Source organism: Lynx rufus, unplaced genomic scaffold (genome assembly GCF_022079265.1).
Source record: "Lynx rufus isolate CCGP_SWC_20201006 ecotype Redwood Valley unplaced genomic scaffold, mLynRuf1.p SCAF_32, whole genome shotgun sequence".
Lineage (NCBI taxonomy): Eukaryota > Metazoa > Chordata > Mammalia > Carnivora > Felidae > Lynx > Lynx rufus.
The window spans coordinates 3,820,995-3,843,119 of record NW_025814848.1 but is presented as its reverse complement, the minus strand read 5'-3'; the positions used below and the strand labels follow the sequence as shown (position 1 = coordinate 3,843,119).

The 22,125-nt window shown below is 56.0% G+C and overlaps 1 protein-coding gene across 3 annotated transcripts in view; it reads right to left on the bottom strand.

Annotated features, from left to right (window-relative positions):
* Positions 1-22,125, bottom strand: part of CCR6 (C-C motif chemokine receptor 6) — a 30,810-nt gene that overhangs the window by 5,478 nt on the left and 3,207 nt on the right. The window contains exons 2-3 of one of the 3 annotated variants that reach the window (XM_047093164.1): positions 1,905-1,993; positions 373-444 (exon numbers count right to left, since the gene is read on the bottom strand). The exons of 1 other annotated variant lie outside the window; for it this stretch is intronic. The gene's annotated coding sequence lies outside the window, so the exon portion shown is untranslated. Of the gene's footprint in view, positions 1-372; positions 445-1,904; positions 1,994-10,373; positions 10,778-22,125 lie in introns of those variants that run through there. One more of the 3 variants, XM_047093165.1, reaches the window with a different exon arrangement.

The following is a 22,125-nucleotide window of genomic DNA, read 5'->3' as shown; positions in this document are numbered from 1 at the left end:
TGCCCCTCCCCCGTTCATGCTCTGTCTCTCTCTGTCCCAAAAATAAATAAACGTTGAAAAAAAAAATTAAAAAAAAAAAAAGAAAGAAAAAACTGCTCTGTAGCTAGTACAAATACACTTCAAATGCTCAGGAAGGTAGAGGAAAGCATAAATACAGTGGAGAAAATGACAAAAGATACAAAAAAGCCCCAAATCAATGTTCTGTAGATGAAATATATAATATGTAAAAAACAAAACAAAACAAACACTGATGAGGATTAACATACACAGATCAGTTGTAATTCTCTGCCCTAGCAATATATGGAACATTTGGCCATTGAAACTGGAAAAAAAAATCACAGTGACATCAAAAACATGAAATAAAATACTTACGACTACGTCGTCGAAATCGACACGAGATTTCCATACTGAAAACTATATGACGTTGCTGACAGAAAGTAAGATCTAAACGAAAGGAGAGTTGTATCGGGTTCAGGATTAGACAGCTCGATATTAGGGTGTCAGTTCTCTCCAAATTGATCTACAGATACAACACAATCCAAATCAAAATTGTGGCAGGACTCCTGAAGAAACCGACAAGCCGATTCCAAAATTTATATAGAAATCCAAGGGATTTAGAAGAGCCAAAGCAGTTTTGAAAAAGAGGACAGAATCGTAGGATTCATACTATCTGATTGCAAGACTTCCTACGAAGCTACAGGTGTCGTGACAGCACCCTGTTGGTAGCAGGACGGACACACTAATCAATGGAAGAGAATGGAGTCCAGAAATAGACTGCACGTCAACGGACGACTGATTCAATAGGGAAAACGCAATCTTGGCAATAAATGGTATTGGAACACTGGATGTTCATGCATAAGAAGTTGATCCTGGGGCACCTAGGTGGCTCAGTCAGTTGAGTGTCCGACTTCAGCTCAGGTCATGATCTCCGGGTTCGTGAGTTCGAGCCCCGCGTCGGGCTCTGTGCTGACAGCTTGGAGCCTGGAGCCTGGTTCGGATTCTGTGTCTCCTGGGGCACCTGAGTGGCTCAGTCGGTGGAGCGTCCGACTTCGACTCAGGTCATGATCTCACGGTCCGTGAGTTCGAGCCCTGCATCAGGCTCTGTGCTGACAGCTCGGAGCCTGGAGCCTGCTTCCGATTCTGTGCCTCCCTCTCTCTCTCTCTACCCCAACCCACTCACATTCTGTCTCTGTCTCTCTCAAAAGTAAATAAACATTAAAAAAAAAAAAAGGAAGTTGATCCTTACTTTGACCTCCTGCTACAAACAAAAAGATAACTCAGAATAAATTATAGATTTAATGCGAGTGCCCAAACCATGAAACATCTGAGGAAAACAGAAGAGAAAATCTTTGTGCCCTGGGGAGTGGTAGAGATTTCTTATCTAAATTGCAAAAGGCATGAACGGGAAAAAAAAAAAAAAACACACACACACAAAAAACTTTTGATAAATTGATCAGAATTTAAAGCTTCTGCTTTTTGAAAAATGCTTCAGAAAATTAAACACAGACCACAGAATGGAGAAAAAATTTGTAACCTTAAATCTGATCACAGATTGTATCCAGAAGATACAGAGAACTCTTACAATTCGGTGTCAGGAGGACACAACTCAACAAGAAACAGGCAAAAAGTCTGAAGTCAGTTCACCAAAGGACATACACGGATGGCAATTACCGCACAAGGAAAGATGTTCGAGGAGATTAATCATCGGGGAAACGCAAATTAAGACTGCGCTGAGACGCCGCTCCCCACCGGAAGCGTGGCTGAAAGTAAGAGCAGACAAGACAGAAGGTGCGGGTGACGATGTGCCGTCCAAGCGCTCACGCTCTGGTGGCGGGACGCAAACCCCCACGGCCACGGTGAGAAAAGAGGGTCGTGGTTCGATACGAAGTAAAACACGCACTTACCGCATGAACCGGCAGCCGACGCTCGTGTGCGTAGCCCAAGAAAATGAAAGGCTAGCGCTTGAATGTGTACGGCACGTTCACACTCATCGCTAGAAAGTGGAAAGAACGGAAGCTCCCATCAGCCGCTGAACAGAGCAGCGCATCGCGCTGTCCCTGGGTGATAAAGCATCGCCCGGCAGCAAGAAGGAACGGACCACAGATACAGGCTCCAACACGGGCCAATCGCAAAAGCCTCCCGCCGGGTGAAGAATCCAGACGTGTAATACCAGCTACCACATTATTCCATTTATGTGAAGCTTTAGAAAAAGCAAAAACGACAGCAGTGGGAATCAGATCGGCGACTGTCATGGGTCAGCGTTGGCTGAGGGGGCACAGGGACCCTGTCCTGGTGATGCAAACGTTCCCCATCAGGATGGTGACGTCGGCGTGCCTTGCCACAACGTATCGCATCACATACTTCGAATCGGTGACCTCAATGGTAAGTAAACCGTGCCCTGACGAGGCTAGTGAAATACCTTCGGACAACAGGTGCCATAGGTCAGGGTCCTCACAGAGGACTGAGGGGGTTGTGGCAGGTTCGCAAGGAAGGACCTGGGAAAGAAGGGGTACAGGTGAGCGGGAGGGGGCTGGGGACAGGGCAGCGTGTGAGCCGTAGCACGGGGGCCACAGGGCTACTGCGGGGAACGGCAGGAAACGCTCAGAGGGAACAGAGCCGCGTGGTGACGGAGACGATGGACCACGTGCCAATCCGAGGGGCCCAGGGAGATGGGGTCACGTGGGGGGGGGGGACACGGTGACATTCAGATCACACGGAGGCTGGGAGGCTGACAAGGGAGCCGTGGAAAGGCCCGGAGGGACGTCCCCACCTGCCGTGTGCTCAGCGCCCAGCCGGACCCCCACACTGTGACACAGCATGTTTCCCGAATTCAAATATAACTGAGCCCAACAACCGTTCAGGAACCATCTGTTGAGGACGACACTGTAGGTACAGAAACCAGTCGTGCACCAGCTCCAGCTCCAGGAAGCTGTCGGGTGAACAGACCGTTGGGAACGTGCGTGGGGCCCCGGAAGGTCTGGAAGAACAGGTGACTGGCTCTTGGCGAAGAGAAGGCTGGGGCCAGAGACGCTCCGTGGTGAGGTCAGCCCAGCAGCCGGGGGGCGGGGCGGGGATGGCGCTCGCGCCCGCTCGGAAGGCACAGCCTGCAAGTCTGGATGATGGCGAAGGTAACGCGGTTGCGGTCAAGCGGGAATCCGTGTTCTCGATAAAAAGCGTCGTCAAGTTCACGTGGATGCGCCTGGAAATGATTCAGCCTGTGCCCGGCCACCATTTTCACCACGGAAATCATGTGAGTTGTTTTAAGGAAACCGTGTTGGTGACAGATTGGCATCTGTGCTTCCACGTCACGCAGAGAAGGCGTTTTGCTCACGTATCTCGCTCACCTCCGATCTTGAGCTGCAAGATCGCCTCTTTGGAGACACAAGTTCTGCATTTCGTTGTCGTCGCTGCACAGACCGGGGTGGTAAAGACTCGGAGACGTTTTTGAAGACCTGTGTCCCTGAACCAGAGGTGACAGGTACTGTGTGTTGGCCGCCAGTGGTTGACAGGAGCGGCCGGCGTTACCACCAAATCTGATCATTCTTTGCCGAGCCGACGAACCCACAGTTGTGAGACTTCCGGACACGGGAGTCCTGCCCGACCTTGTTTTTAAAGCTCATCTCTCTCTCTCTCTCTCTCTCTCTCTCTCTCTCTCTCACGTCCTCACCGTCGCCACCATTCCCGCCAGGCCTTCCTTATTTCGAAGTCGCTAGATCACATGTAAGTGCATGGGCCCCAACTGACTCCCAAAATGTAATGAGCTTAGCTTTGAAATGGAAGTGTTTCCTAAGTCGCTGCCTCTCAGACTGACGGGAATACAGACACGCCTACAAAACCAGTTGGTTTTAAGAGAATCTGTGGGACAGACGGTTCTAAATTGCCCTTGGGAGGAAGTTTTGAGGCCTCGGGTGGAAATCGTGATGATGCAGTTAGAAATATTATGCTACTCAATCTGGTTTTGCAGGTAAGACTGTCCTTCCCTGGTGTGCAGCCGCCTCGAGTGAAGCGTTGAGCATTGCTTCCGAGGCGACTCACTGTCACCACCTGCCTGGGTGTCAGCCCCTCAGAGGCTTCGCACCCCGCCGGGCCCGCCGTGGCATCGCACCGAGTGAGACGCGAGGAGCACGGCGTCCTCCTCCGCTGACCGACGCCCGTGGAGTCCCAGCAGAGGACGGACCGTGTAGGAACTCTCAAAACTCATGTGCGGGGAGAGAAGGTAAACGCCTCCTGTGGGGTCAAACGTCTGGCGAGGATGCCCGGCAGGGCGCTGAAGCGTGTTACCGAGGACGCCAGGGGGTGGGCGCTCAGTCGGAGACGCCCGGCTGGCACTCCACGCCTGGCTGTCCTGGCCACGAACCTGCAGATCAGGCGTTGCAGACGTCGCGAATCTGCGATTAAATCTGAAATTTGCAGGGGCGCCCGGGTGGCTCTGTAGGTTAAGCGTCCGACTCTTGATCTCGGCCCAGGTCGTGATGTCACCGGCCGTGAGTCCGAGCCTCGCGTCGGGCTGTGGGCTGACGGCATGGAGCCTGCTTGGGGTTCCGTTCCTCCCTCTCTCTCTGCCTCTTTCTCTCTCTCTCAAAATAAATAAACGTGTAAAGAATCTGAAATTGATAAGTAACAAAGACGTCGGTGTACGATCTGGATGGAGGACAGTTCGGTGGCTCACTAGTAGGGTGACCGCCTGGGCAAAGACCCCAACTGGCCCCATGTTGGGCCCTGTCCTCAACCCTGTGCTGCCCGTCATTTTTATCAATGTCAGGCACAAAAAGAGAGGAGGCAGGCTCATCACGTCTGAGGTGACCAGACGCCTGAAAATATAATCATTATGTTGGGTGAATCAGTGTGAAAAAACTCTGCACAGAATCGAACAATGAGGCAAATCCAATATGGCGAAATTCCGTGGCGAAAGTAGGAGGTGTTGCAACACGGGTGCGAAGGCTGCAACTCGCAGGTGCAATCACACGGAAAGTGTGGCAGCAGGATAAATTTTAAGAGATTTATATGATATTTCATGGAGAGACGACTAAATCCATGCAGAGGGAACACCACCAGTCAGCCTGCTGGCCAGCCACCTAACATAAGCTTCCTTTCACCCACATCGTATCCCCCTTCCTTGGTCACGTATCGCTTGCACACTCACTAACACACACACACAAACACACCGTACTGACAAGGTGGTCAGCAGGACCCACATCCGCGCCCGAATCCCCGGAAACTGCGCGCGCGTGCCCTCATGCGGCAAAAGGGGCTTTGCGGATGGGACCAAGCGTTAGCGCCTTGAGATGGAGCGCAGACCCCAGATTGCCCAGGTAGGCCTGGTGTAGCTGTGCAGCCCTAAAAGTGGGGACCTTCCCCAGCTGAGATGGGAGCGGGAGAGAGAGATTCAAACACGGGGGGGACTCAGTCCGTCGCGCTTTGAACGCCAAGCAGGTGAGTGGGCTCCACGAGCCGGGCCCGGCCCCCACCGACGGCCAACGTGACAACGGGGACCTCACCCACCCCTGCCCCTGCAAAGAGCTGATCCTCCCGTAGAGACTCCAAAAGGAGCACAGCCCCTGCCAACACGCCCGTTTCAGCCCGCACGACCCGCATCAGACCCCCGACCTCCAGAACTGGGAGGTTCGAAGAGTGTGCGGGTTAGGCGGCTGACGTCGTGAGGACAGCAACAGAAAACCAAAACAGTGCTCGGCCCGTGCGTCCTGTTGAATTCAATGTGTTCACCCTCTTGGGCCAAAGCAGAACTGCGGGGTCTGCAGTGAGGTGGGTGATGGGTCTCCGCCTCCGCTCCGTCGGATTTAGAGCAATTTTGAGTAAGTTGGGGAAAAATGCCGGCGGGACTCAGCTAGAGCCAAACGGCCACGATGAAAACAAGGAACGACTGTATCAGAACGGAAGCCGCCTCGCCTAAAAACGATCAAGGGTCAGGTGGGAAGGAAGTCACCAGCTCTCCCGCAAGGCTGTCCTGTGAACGAGGGTCCGGCCTCAGCCGCCCACCAACAAGCGGAGGTTCCGCAAACACATCGCCACCCCCAACATCAGGAAGAGTTTGCAAAATCGGCCCCGGGCTCCCCCAGGAGATGCTTATCTGTCAAGCACAGGGGGGTGAGTCTGTACTGAAAATGAGGAGGCGTGAGGAGGATGGGACCTACCGAGTCAGCGTTTCTCGCGCTAGAAGCCTCTGGAAAGGAGGCTGCAAGTGGCCCCTTCCAGCCGGGGCGCCAGGGACCGGGAGCCTTGACCAGCCGTCCTTGGAAGTACATTAATGGCATTTGCCGCAGGAGAGAATCCCGGGGGTCCCTACCTAAACATGCTTTTAAGCAGACCGACCCTGTGCCCCTACATTTCTGACTGCAGAGAAACCCGAGTTTAGGGACCGGGAGCATGGTCCGCGGGAGGATGGGAACTAGGCACCCGGGACCTTCCATCTGTGTGATGAGTGGGTGTAGACTGGGGGTGTCTGAAAACCTTGTTTTCACACTCACTCTCCACCCACACCTTATGCTAGTTTGTCACCAAAGCCCGTTTGTAGTGAGCTGTGTCTAGTGGTTTGGGGCTCCTCCAGGAGAGGGACGTTTCTCTGTGCCTGGTGGTCGCCTGGGTCTTCTGATTTGTTAGAACAGCTTGATTCAGGTGAGATCTGTGGGTCCCGTGAATGTCTGCTTTGACCACTCGGCGGCTGGAGTCCACACACCCTGCACGTTACCGTCACCCTTATTCCCGTGCGGGAACTGCTCCTTCCCAGGGGGGATTCCGGCACCAACCGACGCAGTCACTGGAACGGACCAGACTTTAAAACTGAGTCCCCAGGCGCCTGGGGGGCTCTGTCGGTTGAGCGTCTGACTTCGGCCCAGGTCATGATCTCACGGTTCATGGGTTCGAGCCCCACGTCGGGCTCTGGGCTGACAGCTCGGAGCCCGGAGCCTGCTTCCGATTCTGTGTCTCCCCCTCTCTCTGACCCTCCCCTGCTCACGCTTTCTCTCCTTCAAAAATAAACATTAAATAATAATAATAATAAAATAAAAGAGAGTCCCCAGAAAGGTTCTGGGTAGAAGGAGAAAAGGAAGGAAGGGAAGAGGGAAGAGACTGCTCTGTGGTTAAGTAAGTTTGGGAAATGCCACTAACCGCACCCTCCTCTTGGATCCTTACATGGCAGTGTATTGTTGATGGCTCTCAGCCCTGCTTGAGCCATCACAATCTCCCAAACCTACTTCACCCACAGACCCTTTGGAGCCAGTGTTCTTTGGAAACCACTTGGGAAACAGCTGACCCAGAGGAGGTATCCATCAGCTCATTCAAAGAGAGGGCCACGCTCCGGGCACACCTGCCGTTCGCCGATAGATCGGTCCCGCCAGGGCTGACGGTGCCTGATACGGCGAGCGTGCGAGGGACACCACCAAGGCAAGAGGGTCACCCAGCTTCAGGCATCGCGCGGCGTCCTCAGTCTTTAACCTGGGGCGTATCCCTTCGCTCAGAAACCGCAAGAAACAAAAACGATGCGGGCCTCACGCTGATGCCTGATTGACTCTTCTCGCAGTGGCCCCGACTCAGAAATTAACTTTCATTGGAAGACGTGCCTGTGTGGGTCTCCCCTTCCTGTTTTAGAGTCACGTGACGACAGGTCAAATGTCGCGTGACTTGCGCAGTCACATTCTGAAACTGTACAGATACATCGCCCTTCTAAGCGAAAAGCAAATGTGCTAAAATCCGAGGACAACACGTAGACGTGCGGTAAGTGATCACAGTGTCTGCTTTTGGGTGTCGACACGTCAAAGGTTTTGTGACCACACGTGAAAGGAAAGTGTTACTTGCAGAAAAATGTAATGTTACCTAAGTGGAGTAACGCTTTTAAAGATAGCGTTTAAAATACTGACTTACGGGGGCGCCTGGGTGGCGCAGTCGGTTAAGCGTCCGACTTCAGCCAGGTCACGATCTCGCAGTCCGTGAGTTCAAGCCCCGCGTCGGGCTCTGGGCTGATGGCTCAGAGCCTGGAGCCTGTTTCCGATTCTGTGTCTCCCTCTCTCTCTGCCCCTCCCCCGTTCATGCTCTGTCTCTCTCTGTCCCAAAAATAAATAAATGTTGAAAAAATACTGACTTACGGTTTTATCGCAATAAACTAGCGTGGTTTTTGTTGGAGACCACAGGCAAGAGAGTCTCAGAAAGTAACCGCTAATTGGTTGACTCGTTCACAGACGAGGAGACCGTCTGATGGTCTGTGACCTAAAAGACCCCGCCCAGGAAGCCCAGGAAAGCGGCCCATCCACTGGCTACAGTTTAGGAGAGCGCAGGGGCGGGCCGGCCGGTCGCCCCCAACAGGAGGACCCTTCCCGCCGCACCTCTGCTCTGGAGCCCTGAGGGCTCTGGGGGGTGTTCGGTCACCTGACCGGGGGCAGGTGGCCACCACTGCGAGTGTCCTAGCTGGGACGGCTAACTGACACAGCCTCGGGCCGGCCGGCCGCCCGTTGGGACCGGGAGTGGGCGGTGGCCGACACAGGGCAGCGAAAGGGAAGTAGGATCCCCTAGAGAAGGGAGGAGGCGCTGAAAAAGCAGAAGGGGCGGCCGACAGGCCGGCTTCCACTGCCCATTTGGCCAAGGGCAGACTCTGCCCAAGAACACTAAGGGGAAAACGTTCCTAGGATTCATCAAAATATCATCAGCAAGGAAAGCTTCACGTCTGAATGAAAACAAATTGTATCGTCGTTTTCACGGTCTGTCATAAGTGGAATTAAAGCAGAGGGTTTTAAATCTGTGTTTGCTTTCGTAAATAGCGGTGGCCCGCAGGGTACAGAACGAGAACCAACTACGAGCGGGTATGTGCGTCCCGTGTGCACGTGTACCTGTGTGCCTAAGTGTAGGAGTATACGTGGGCTCTGTGTGTATATTTGCACGTGTGGACGTGTTATGTGTGTGCCTGCATATGTATGTCGTGTGCGTGCGTTTGTACAGGCGTGTCTTAGGTGGGCACGTGTGTGCGTGTGTGTATTTTTGTGCACGTGTGTTTGTGTGCATGCGTGTTGTGTGTGCCCGCGTGTGTATGTTGTGTGCATGCGGGCGTGTGTACGTATATGCGTGCATGCCTGTGTGCACGTGTGTGAGAGCACTGTGGGGGTGTACTATACGTTAAGTTATAAGTGCACACTGGCCGCTGGGGTCACTACTCTATCATCTCATTTAACCACAGAAACCCTTTAAGGCAGACGCTATACCCAGTTTACAGATGGAAGGCTGGAGGGCTGTTCACCCTTACCGTCCCGTTCACTCTGTCTCCAGAGGGTTTTACTCAAGCCCCAGAAATCCCCAGAAGATCTTAAACAACCTACTCATCGTACAGCCTCTTAACTGATACCAGAATCTCTCACACTGCAGTTGTCGGTATTCATAAACGTGTGTTTTCTCAATCACTTGAACCGCGGGCTCACGGTGTTTTATCCTTTTTTAGATAAAGAGCAGCAGAGCTGAAACTCTAGGCCAGCTTCCTTCTGCTTTCGAATAAGTGGTTAAGAGAGAAGCCAGAAGGTTTTTTCCAATGATTTGTATATAGGTTGGTGATTTTTTTTTTTTCTTTTGGTTTCCTTTGCTTCTTTGGAAGCTCGCTTTTACATTTGCTTTCTCGGTTGCAGAAATTAAACTTTTCATCCCTTCAAGAATAGTTTTAATCCGGACCTCGCGTGTACGGCCTCACGGCGCCGATCTCCACAGTACCTAATTTTGCTGCTACACAGGCTTTGGAGGGAGCCAGGGACAGGCTTGAGATCTTGAAGATCGTTATGTGTTCTTTTGTGGTCACGAGACACTGACTTCACAGTCGTGATGGCATTTGCAGCCCTTATCAGAGCTTCTTCTGTATTTCCCTGACTCTCATAAAAGTTTCCACCCCATCGATTTCTCTTAAATAACACCCGACAAGCTCCTTCCCCCTCAATCTCCAGCCGCGCAAGACGGCCCCTCGCCGTGTTTCTTTGCACAAATCGCTTTCTGCATTGCTTCCAAAACATCTCTTAGCTCGGTTGCTAGCTCTTCAGATTCTGTGTGCTTAGCTACATAAACGGCTGCATTTCACGCGAGACTGCTGCCCTGTGGGGGGTTAACCCCATAAAGTAGCAAAGCCCGAGTCGTCCGGGCGGTGGAGATGAGATCGCCGCCCGCACGCTGAGAGGAAAGGCAAGATCCCCGACAGCCCGGCCCTGTTCCTCAACCCAGAAGGACAGCGTCTTGGCGAAGGCCAGACTGAGCTTTTTCCAGTGGCGCAGTCACCACGCCAGCCTTCTGGAAATCCCCGGAGGGCCACCGTTCCACGTGTGGCACCCATCAGGCGGGGGCGTCAGGGACGTGAAGATGCTTTTCAAAGAAGGGAGGGGCTCGGCCGGGCTCACCTGAGAAGCGCTGGGATCCGACGGGAACCGTCCTGCCCGAGGCCCCCGGGGATGCTTCGCGTCAGCACTGGGATGCTGTTGACCCGATGCAGTTTCTACTGGTCGTGCAGAAAAAAAGCAGGGAGAGACCAAAAGTGGCCGAGAGCGAGTTGCTGAACTGCGACCACTTCCTACTGAAGAGTGACGCCTATGTGCCCAAATGCAGAAGGTTAACCGTGTACGTCCCGTAGGTGATCGAGCGATCACATGACCCCGGGAGCAGGCTCACGCCAGCCGCGGAGCCGAGCTGGGTGCTCCTCAGGGTGCCTTTGAGCTGCTTTTCCACGTGTGGCCGCTTGTGGTTTGCCCTCGCGCCTTCCCCCTCCTGCGCCCGTTTACTTCCTGTGAGCCAGGGCGCTTTGCAACCTGCCCGGGGGGCCGTAGAAATGTTTGGGAAAGGGCGCCTGAGACTGTGTTCCGTGAGGCGGCCCCTGGAGCCCCTGTGCCCGCCTTCCCCCCAAACCTGTGCCCCCACAGGTAGACCACTGGCCCTCTCCACACCCCGGTCCCGTCCCCAGTCAGGTAGCGGCCTCGGCGTGTCCCCAGACGCATCGGCGGCCGTCCCCGTGGAGCAGTTGGAACGGTGCCGAGGCGGACGGGGCTCTCGGCGAGTCTGGGTCCAACACGCGAGTCCTTAAGCCCTGGGCCTGGGCCCTTTGCGAGACGGCAGGTGACAGGCGGGAGCGCCCTGCGGTTCGACGTAGTAACCCAGGACTCGCCCGGGGGGCTCATGTTTAGGTGCGAGCAGCTTAAAAACAGCAAAAAGAAAAAGAAATGGAGAAAGAATTCTGGAACCATAATCCAGGTCTTCGTAGCGTGTGTTGCTGCAAGTCGAGGCCCAGCAAGTACCAAAGGCCTTAGAGCGACGGGACCCAGAGACCAACGTGGCCCGAGGCCAGACCGGCCGGCGCTGTCGGTCCTCCCCTCCCTGAGCTCGCCGGGCGCCCCCGACCGCCCCGTGCTCACCCTGCGCGGTGTCCACGCCTGTCAGTCAGGCTTCAGGCCTCCCGCACACCCCTGCACTCTGTCCCCTCGGCGCTCCTCCCGGGACCCGGCTGGCCACGGCGGTCGCTCGTCCTGGCAGGACCGGCCCTTCCCTGTGTCCAGCTTCCCCCCCACACCGCCTGCTTCTTCTCCTCCTTCCCCTCACCCTGCAGAACAAGAACGTTTTCTGGTTCATTCCGAGCCACTCACAGACCTTATGTCGCAGGGACCCGTTGGCCCTGCCTTACAATAGTCCTTTTGAATAAGGATCTCTCCTCCCTGAGTCCCGAGGTGGTGTCTGTGGCAGAGCTTAAGATTCCCACTGACGCAGGTGCCCTGTCCCCTGCTGTTTGAGAGGCCCGCCTCCAAGTGACTTCCCTCTGTCCCTGTGACAGGCCGGGGCTGGGTGGAGAGAAAAGGGACCGCCTCCCCGCTCTTCCTCCTGCCCATCCCTCCGCCCTTCGCGCTCCTGCCCCTTGCCGGAGGTGGAAGCTGCTGGAAGGGCCGCCTGCTGGGGGCCCCAGGCCACCTGGGGAACCGGGTCCCCGTGTGTCCTGCTCTCTGTCTCTGCTAACCTCCCCTGCAATGGCCGTGTGTGACAGGCAGATGGGAAGGTCAGCCCTTCCACCGCGATTACAGCCTGGAGCTGGTCCGCATCTAAAAGGAGGGGCGTTGGGGGCTCAGTCGGGAAGGCGTCCGGCTCTTGATCTCAGGTCAGGTCACCACCTCGCGGTTCGTGGTTCGAGCCCCGCGTGGGGCTCTGTGTGGACAGCTCAGAGCCTGGAGCCTGCTTGGGATTCTGTGTCTCCCTCTCTCTCTGCCCCTCCCCTGCTCACGCTGTCTCTGTCTCTCAAAAATAAATAAATGTAAGGGCGCCTGGGTGGCTCAGTTGGTTGAGCGTCTGACTTCGGCTCAGGTCACGATATCACAGTCTGTGAGTTCGAGCCCTGAGTCGGGCTCTGTGCGGACAGCTCGGAGCCTGGAGCCCGCTTCCGATTCTGTGTCTCCCTCCCTCTCTGCCCCTCCCCTGCTTGTGGTTCCTCTCTCAAAATAATTAAAATAAACAGAAAGAAAGAAAGAAAGAAAGAAAGAAAGAAAGAAAGAAAGAAAGGGAAATCTGATTGTGCTAGGACCCCAAGTCCAGCAAAGTAGCAAGTGGAGAAAAGCTGAACAGTGCGGTCACACAGGGAAGCAGCCACAGAGCAGGGGCTCAGTCACAGCGCCCTACCTGGGGGGCAGGGACACCTGTGGCCGACTCGCGGGCCACCCTTCAGAAGTGGAACGCGAGGAGGCAGAGGTGGCACAAAGCCTCCCCAGGCTCGACCCCCTCCCCTCGCGCTCCTCTCCCGCCCCCAGGGAGACACGGATGGGCAGAGTCAGCCGCGGGCCTGGCGCCCTTCCATTCCACGGCCCCACGGCTGAGGCCGCTACCCTGGGGCCAGTGTCCCACACGTGCCTGCTGTGTCCTGTGCTTCCACAGTCCTTCTGTATTTCAAAGCAAATCCATAGCACAGGTCTTCCTTAGGAGGCTCGGCCCACTCTGCCTTGATCTCTCCAGAGCCTGCCCGGGTCGAAAACCCTGTGAGGTCTCAGCCTTACGTGATCTCCCCCAAACTTAAATCGGGCCGCTCACCCGCACCGACACGGCGAGCTGCGTGAAAGCAAGAAATGCGGCCTGCAGGGATGCATTTTCTATATACGACGCTCCAGTCCGGGAAGTTTGACGGTGAATGTGAGAAGTCCGTTCGGGACAAATTCCGGGTGTGGTTTGGTGAATGAACATCGCAGCCGTAGGAATCGCTTTAGACTCCGAGGTGAGGCTGTTTGCTCCACACTAACTGCCGGCCGGCAGCCCTGGGGCCTGAGAGGGCCTCCCCGGACCCTCGACTACAGCACCAAAGTGAGGCCCTGGCCGGGCAGCCACGGCCGAGAACCCACTCTGGCTCCCTTAAGGAAGAAGAAGTTCAAAGGGAAACCAGGGACTCGGCAAATGTCGATAATCATGAAGAAACTGCTTCTTAAATCATAAAACGTATAGAATCGTCAAAATGTCAACGATTTCAAGCCACAGTCGTGCAGAGAACGTTTCTCAGTCCAGTCGCCTTCCTCACAGTTTGTACTGTTTCCTTAGAGGATGACAGAGGGTCTGACGGGCTTTCAGCTTGGAGGTTAGTGTCAGAAGGTGTTTGACACTCAGGTGACCGACGTCTGCTGGTGGGCGCGTGGCCGGAAAAGTCGATGCCCCTTCAACCGCTGGGAAGGCCCGTGGCCCTCGCTGACTCAACTCCTACTGAGCAGTCCCCGCGGCCCAGGGTGCGGGTCACAGCGGAGTCATCTGCAGCGTTTGTGGGGAGCACATCCGGGTCTTGTTTGGGGCGGCGGGGTGCTGGCATGGTGAGACCCCGCCGACCCGGGCACCTGTGGGTCGGTGCTGTGCTCCTCCCTGGGATGGCCCTGGAAGAGGCCACTTTCACTTCCTTTCCTCCCCAACTGGGAGTGCCGCTCGTGCGTCCAAAGGTACAATCTAATTTCCGTCTTCTTGAACCTGCATTGCACTTGGCCAGCGGCCTGACCGCTAGCATCCAGCGTGGGTAGTGATCGGGGATTTCGGAGGCCGAGTCACAGAAAGGCAGGCCCCCCACGGCCGGGGTGCAGGCCTCCTCTGGGACCCCGGCTGAGACCGTGCGAGGAGGGGCCGGAAGCAGCCTGGCGGGGAGCTCGGCTGGGGTCCCCGACACCAGCCAGCCCCCCGGAGCCTTCGCAGGACTCAGGTACCTGCCGCCCTCTGACTGCACGTGCACCAGAGCCGCTCAGCTGAGCCAAGTCAGCCCCCGGAGCCACAAGAGTTAATAACAAGTCACTGTTGTGAGCCACGGCTGGCCGTGGTTTGCCAGCAGATAGGTAACCGGAATGCTCTCTACCGTTCATCGTGCATTCTACACCTCTCGTGAAATCATCAAGAGGCATTAAAAATGAGGAAATCCTGCCATTTGCAGCAATGTGGATGGAACTGGAGGGTGTTAGGCTGAGTGAAGTAAGTGAGGCAGAGAAAAACAGATACCATATGTTTTCACTCCTCTGTGGATCGCGAGAAACTTAACAGAAGACCAGAGGGGAGGGGAAGGGGGGGAGAAAAGCCACAGAGAGGGAGGGAGGCAAACCATAAGAGACTCTTAACAACTGAGAATAAACTGAGGGGGGGTGGGGGTGGGGGGGAGGGGAAAGTGGGTGAGGGGCACTGAGGAGGGCACCTGTTGGGATGAGCGCTGGGTGTGGTACGGAAGCCAATTTGACAATAAATTATATGGGAAGGAAGGGAGGGAGGGAGGGAGGAGGGAGGGAGGGAGGGAGGGAGGAGGGAAGGAAGGAAGGAACAAAACACATCCTCCCCAAGAAAGGCAGCAGTTGGCACAGGTGCCGGAAGTGGGGGCAGGACGAGGGAAGGAATGAGAAATGGAAAATGGCGGTATTCCGGGAAAGGCAGGAGCAGGTACGTCGGTGATAGGGTATCGAATCCAGCAGCGGTTTAGACCTGTGCCACACCGTTTGGGTCTATCCCTTTTCTTCCGTATACAAATAAGAAAATGCTATTCATCGAGTTATGTCAGCAAATCCCCCAGTTAGGATAAAAGTGCATTTCGTAGGGGACTTACCGGCTTTGCCAACATCTCAAACTTTAGGATTTGCAAAGACGTCAAGATGTACACCCTTCGGGTCCACTGCCTGCTATGGCTTTGCACCTGCCGAGTTTCGACACGGTTACTCTACGCCCTAAACTCTCTGGCCTGAAAACTGCACTTGTAAAAGGCACTCCACACCGACCTAATTTGCCTGCTATAAGCTCACATTCCAGATGACCTACCGCGTGCGTGGTCCCATGAACACAGATGTCTGGCGCAGTCTAGTTCCTGCTTTTAAGAACCTCGCACGGCGCTGTGCCGTGCGGCAGGGCTGAATGTGACTCATCACCGAGGAGACGCGTCGAGAAGGGGGGAGTGGAGAGGAGGAGGGGGTGCACGCTCTGGCCGCTGCAATGGTCCCAGGGGCCTTGGGGAAGAAGGACGGTGCTCGGCCAGGAAGCGCGAGGGGGACCCAGCCAGGTAGGAAGGGGCAGGGGGGCAAGCAGCGCCCGAGAGGGAAGCACAAACAGGGGCCAGAACAGGAGACCAGCAGCAGGCGAGTCTGGTGAGTCGTGCGGTGACAGGTCACGGAACCCACCGCAGAGGAAGAGACACCGGAATCGTGATGCAGAGAGGGGGGAGCCGGCGGACTAGGGACAAGCTGTCCAAGGACTGGCACCTGGCACTGTGGGTGCATACGTTGGCGCTGCCCTTATTCTGTTTCATTAATCCTCACACAACACCGTGCTGGCGTTGTCCAAGTGAAACTCAGAGAAATAAAGCAACTTCCTCAAATTCATACGCTTCAGAACTTGAGGAGGCTCAACATCATGCCATCTGATCCCAAAGTTCAGGCATGTCTGGGAGATGTTTTGAAAAGTTAGTAAGAAGCAAGAGAAATGATGCCAAAGTTTTCATCTCAACGGGGTAGAGAGATGAGCCCGGGGAAGTTATTTCTAAGTTTCTAACGTGTTCCTATGAGGAGAAATCACAGACACTGATCTGAGGGGGAAGGAAACGAGTTGAATGTAAGGCACACGGGTTGTGAGGAAATGGAGGCTTGTGTCACTGGAGATTCTTGACAAGACTTAGATCCATCTCAGCCGCAGACTGGTTGTTTGTCAAGTTAATCTGGGGGTCTGTCTCCTCCTTGATAAGATAAAGGTTAGAGATTTATAAAGGATTCATGTGAAGATTCATAAAGTGCTTATCACGCACAGTGTTTGGCCCACAAAAATTGATGATGATGATGGTGGCGATGACGGTGGTCATGATGGGAATGATGGGGCTGGGGATGACGGTGATGATGATGGTGGGGATGACGGTGGTCATGATGGGAATGATGGGGCTGGGGATGACGGTTGTGATGATGGTGGGGATGACGGTGGTCACGATGGGAATGATGGGGCTGGGGATGACGGTGGTGATGATGGTGGGGATGACGGTGGTCACGATGGGAATGATGGGGCTGGGGATGACGGTGATGATGATGGTCGGGATGACGGTGGTCACGATGGGAATGATGGGGCTGGGGATGACGGTGATGATGGTGATGGAGGTGACGGTGGTCATGATGGGAATGATGGGGCTGGGGATGATGGTGGTGATGATGGTGGGGATGACGGTGGTCACGATGGGAATGATGGGGCTGGGGATGACGGTGATGATGGTGATGGAGGTGACGGTGGTCATGATGGGAATGATGGGGCTGGGGATGACGGTGGTGATGATGGTGGGGATGACGGTGGTCATGATGGGAATGATGGGGCTGGGGATGATGGTGATGATGATGGTGGGGATGACGGTGGTCACGATGGGAATGATGGGGCTGGGGAGGACGGTGATGATGATGGTCGGGATGACGGTGGTCACGATGGGAATGATGGGGCTGGGGATGACGGTGATGATGGTGATGGAGGTGACGGTGGTCATGATGGGAATGATGGGGCTGGGGATGACGGTGGTGATGATGGTGGGGATGACGGTGGTCACGATGGGAATGATGGGGCTGGGGATGACGGTGATGATGGTGATGGAGGTGACGGTGGTCACGATGGGAATGATGGGGCTGGGGATGACGGTGGTGATGATGGTGGGGATGACGGTGGTCATGATGGGAATGATGGGGCTGGGGATGATGGTGATGATGATGGTGGGGATGACGGTGGTCACGATGGGAATGATGGGGCTGGGGATGACGGTGATGATGGTGATGGAGGTGACGGTGGTCATGATGGGAATGATGGGGCTGGGGATGACGGTGGTGATGATGGTGGGGATGACGGTGGTCACGATGGGAATGATGGGGCTGGGGATGACGGTGATGATGGTGATGGAGGTGACGGTGGTCATGATGGGAATGATGGGGCTGGGGATGACGGTGGTGATGATGGTGGGGATGACGGTGGTCATGATGGGAATGATGGGGCTGGGGATGACGGTGATGATGATGGTGGGGATGACGGTGGTCATGATGGGAATGATGGGGCTGGGGATGATGGTGATGATGATGGTGGGGATGCTGGTGATGGTGATGGTGGTGTTGGGTCCTAAATGAGCAGCTATAGCGGAGGTGCAGAAAGAGCTCTGTGGGGAGAGGGTGTGGTTGAGCTCAGAGGTGTGGACGGAAGCTCTCGGAGCCTGCGCTTATGCTTAGGAGCAGAAGGACAAACTGAAGTGAGGGAAACGGAAAAGAAGTGGCCGGAAGGGCACGCCACACAAGAGTTGCCACGGCGTTACTGAGGCAGACAGGGCAGGACAGGGCCTGAAGGCGGGTGCAGAGGGAGGGAAGACTCAAACGCGACCTTCGTGTGCGGTCGCTAGGGTTCACCGTGCTCCCTGAGGACAGACTCTCAGTGGAAATGTCCAGGTGAGGGCTGGTTGCGAGGGTTTAAAGGAGACGACACTGAGGAAACCGAGGCCACAGCTGTAGGAAATGTGTTGCCGAGAGATCAGCAGTGAGACTGGAGGCCACGGAATGGGGCGACGGAGAGCAGCAAACATGAGCACAGTTTCCAAGACTCAGTGCCTCTGACCCCACACCGGACCCCCGGGACCCTCACCCAGGCACGGACACCGCCCCCTCTGGCTCTCTGACTCGGGTTGTTTCTGCTTAGCCCCCGGGCACAGCCCACGAGTGCAGAGGAGACCCTGGCCCCTGAGAAACCTGGACGGGACCCCCGAGCCCACAGCGACAGGGGTCAGCCCTTCACGCCAGCATTGGCCTCCTCGTTCCCCTCGTGGGGCTGCCGGGATCAGGGCCGACCAGCCGGGTTCGCCAGCGACGGGAGGGCCTCGCGGGATGCGGCAACCTCAGGGCTGAGACCAGGACGGTCCTGGGCCGGTCACTCTGCGTGTGACGGAAGTCACGGCCCCGGGGACTGGGGTGACGGAGCCCGTCCACCCTCCCACAGTTAGGACAGCCGGCTGCCTCGTGGCAGAGCATGACTGGGCCTGAAACCAGGACGGACGAGGGGAGGAGGGAGGCTGGTCGGCCCGGGGCCGGGGGGCCACGGGGAAGGTGGCTGCCTCCCCCCCGGGACAAGCGCCTGCTGGCCTCCTTCTCCGTTGTACCAGAGGAAAACTTGGGCCAAAAGACACGGAGATGCTTCAGCTGGGAGACAGGAGGAACTGGCGGGGTGGGGGGGGGGACTGGCTCACCGGTCCTGGAGCCGTTCCCTCCCCTCCCCAGATGTGCTGTGCAGCCGAGTCAGGAGACTGGACACGGCGGGTCTGTGGCCTCACGTACCCGGGGAACGGAGGTTAGTCTGACCTGAAGCTAAGGAGCTAGGCGGTCGTGGGAGCAGGGAAAGGCTGGGAGGGCAGCGTGTGGAAGAGGCAGTCTGGGGCCCCGCGAGAGGGTCTGGGATAGCTGGGGAGTCCAGGAGAACGAGGGACGCGAGCAAGGCAGCGTAGGAAAGTGCTCCTGCGGGAGCGAGACAGGTGCGGGCTCCCCCCGTCTTCCAGAGACACAGCACGACGGCGAGGTTTTCAAGGCGTGGGGTTGGCCTCACGCCGATAGCCACCTCTACAAAATTTTGCTCGAGGTCCCACGTTTAAAGCTCTAACTCTGGGGCGCCTGGGTGCCTCGGTCGGTGGAGTCTCTGACTCTCGATTTCGGCTCAGGTCATGATCCCAGGGTCGTGGGATCCAGCCCCACGTCGGGCTCTGTGCTGAGCGTGGAACCTGCTTAGGGTTCTCTTCCTCTTTCTCTCTCCCTCTCCTCTCTCCCCCTCTCCCTCTCTCAAAAATAAATAAATAAAGTTCTAACTCTGACCACAACATTCTAGACACCGTAAGTGTGAAAAATTATGAGTTGTTATAAGTCAAAGTGAGAAAGGATGAGAAAACTCTGAGCAGAATGGAGCGTGGGATGGGAAACATTACAGCGACAGTGGTGAGGGCTTGGGGGGTTAATATAAGAAGTGTCCCTTTCTTTCCGTGTCTCTCAGACACACGGTCAACAACGAGATACGCCGTTCACACAATGAAACAATTTCTAAGAACAGGGAGATGGGGACGGCAACGACTATGACAGGTACCACTGCTGGAAAATTTGCGCCTTCTAGATGTTTCCCGACCATCTGCGCTGTCTGGGTGTTCCTGTAAGTGCCATTTTTTGTCAGTTTCCAGAACCGTGAGCAGGCTAGTTTGCTTCAAGGCAGATCCAGGAAATGTCGGATTGCTGGGCACCAGCCCCGGCTCGGTCCGGGCAGCCAAGGAACATGCCCTCCTCTACTGGACGACATGATCGCGATGAAGAAAACAGCTCTAAGTAGCCCTAAAACGGACTTCCAACGGGACGGGTCTGTCTCAGACTTACTGAAAACTAGCACAAAATGCCTCCAGGCGGGCATGACTAGTTTCGCCACAAGATAGAGCGAGGACGACGGGAGGGTGTGCTCGGCACCTTTCCGCCAGATCGGGAGCCCAGAGGACTCCGGGCCGGGCTCGGACCCCCTGGCCCACGCGAGGCTGGAGACAAGAGACCCCCGTGCCCCTGTGCCAACCGCGGTTTCAGAAGCGCTTGTGGGAGGAACTCCCCGGCTCAGTCCAGCTGACCCTACAGACCCCGAGAAAGCTCAAACTGACCAAGAGAGCAAAGGACACGGACTTGTCCCATCGTATTTTCATTTAATTGTACGCACAAGACGGGGGACGGTGTTGTGCTCAAATATCTGTTTATCTGCCAGAGAGAAATCTGGAAGCCACACGTCACATGACTTTGATGTCAGATAAAGCCACAAGAAAGGCTCAAGTCTCCTTCCTTGAGCCCGTAAAGACATCGTCGCCTCAGTTCCCCATGGGGCTCGCTCTGCATGGCAGGGGAGAGGTGTCGAGCAAAGGGCCGGAGGCCTCCGCCGATTCATTGCGTTCCCCGGTGACCCAGATTCGGGACCAGATGCATTTTCATTCTGATGGCAAAGGCCAGGCTGATTTATAAAGGTGCTACAGACATGAGAAAGGGGACGCGGGCATAGACGGTCACAGATTGCTCCCACCCCCCCACACCTCAGAGACGCCGCAGCTCAGACCCCTGCACGCCCACACCCCACGCCCACACGCACATGCCTCACACCTCAAATACACCACATACACCACACACACACACACACACACACACCCCAAACCCCTCCGGGAGTCACAGCAGGCAGCTGTTTCCATGGTTTGGACCAGAGAAGGGGGGTTGCTCATCCCTGCAGCAAGTTTACAGGGAGACCAAGGCCAGCAGCCCCGGCGGCCTCCTAACCCCGGCCCATCAGTACACTGACCCGTCCCTACGCTGGCCTGTCCCAACAGTGACCCGTCCCTACACTGGCCTGTCCCTACAGTGACCCATCCCTACATTGGCCTGTCCCTACAGTGACCTGTGCCTACACTGGCCTGTCCCTAACCCTGGCCCATCCCTACACTGGCCCATCCCTACACTGACTCGTCCTTACACTGGCCTGTCCCTACACTGACCCGTCCCTACACTGACCTGTCCCTACAGTGACCTGTCCCTACACTGACCCGTCCCTACACTGACCTGTCCCTACAGTGACCCGTCCCTACACTGACCCGTCCCTACACTGACCTGTCCCTACAGTGACCTGTCCCTACACTGACCCGTCCCTACACTGACCCGTCCATACACTGGCCTGTCCCTACAGTGACCTGTGCCTACACTGGCCTGTCCCTAACCCTGGCCCATCCCTACACTGGCCCATCCCTACACTGACCCGTCCCTACACTGGCCTGTCCTTACAGTGACCCGTCCCTACACTGACCTGTCCCTACAGTGACCTGTCCCTACACTGACCTGTCCCTACAGTGACCCGTCCCTACATTGGCCTGTCCCTACAGTGACCTGTCCCTACACTGGCCTGTCCCTACAGTGACCTGTGCCTACACTGGCCTGTCCCTAACCCTGGCCCATCCCTACACTGGCCCATCCCTACACTGACTCGTCCTTACACTGGCCTGTCCCTACACTGACCCGTCCCTACACTGACCCATCCCTACACTGACCCGTCCCTACACTGACCTGTCCCTACAGTGACCTGTCCCTACACTGACCTGTCCCTACACTGACCCGTCCCTAGACCCTGGCCCGTCCCTACACTGGCCCGTCCCTACACTGACCCGTCCCTACACTGACCCGTCCCTACACTGACCTGTCCCTACAGTGACCTGTCCCTACACTGGCCCGTCCCTACACTGACCCGTCCCTACACTGACCTGTCCCTACAGTGACCTGTCCCTACACTGACCCGTCCCTACACTGACCTGTCCCTACAGTAACCCGTCCCTACACTGACCCGTCCCTACACTGACCCGTCCCTACAGTGACCTGTCCCTACACTGACCCGTCCCTACACTGACCCGTCCCTACACTGGCCTGTCCCTACAGTGACCTGTGCCTACACTGGCCTGTCCCTAACCCTGGCCCATCCCTACACTGGCCCATCCCTACACTGTCACGTCCTTACACTGGCCTGTCCCTACACTGACCCGTCCCTACACTGACCCGTCCCTACACTGGCCTGTCCCTGCAGTGACCCGTCCCTACACTGGCCTGTCCTTACAGTGACCCGTCCCTACACTGACCCGTCCCTACACTGACCTGT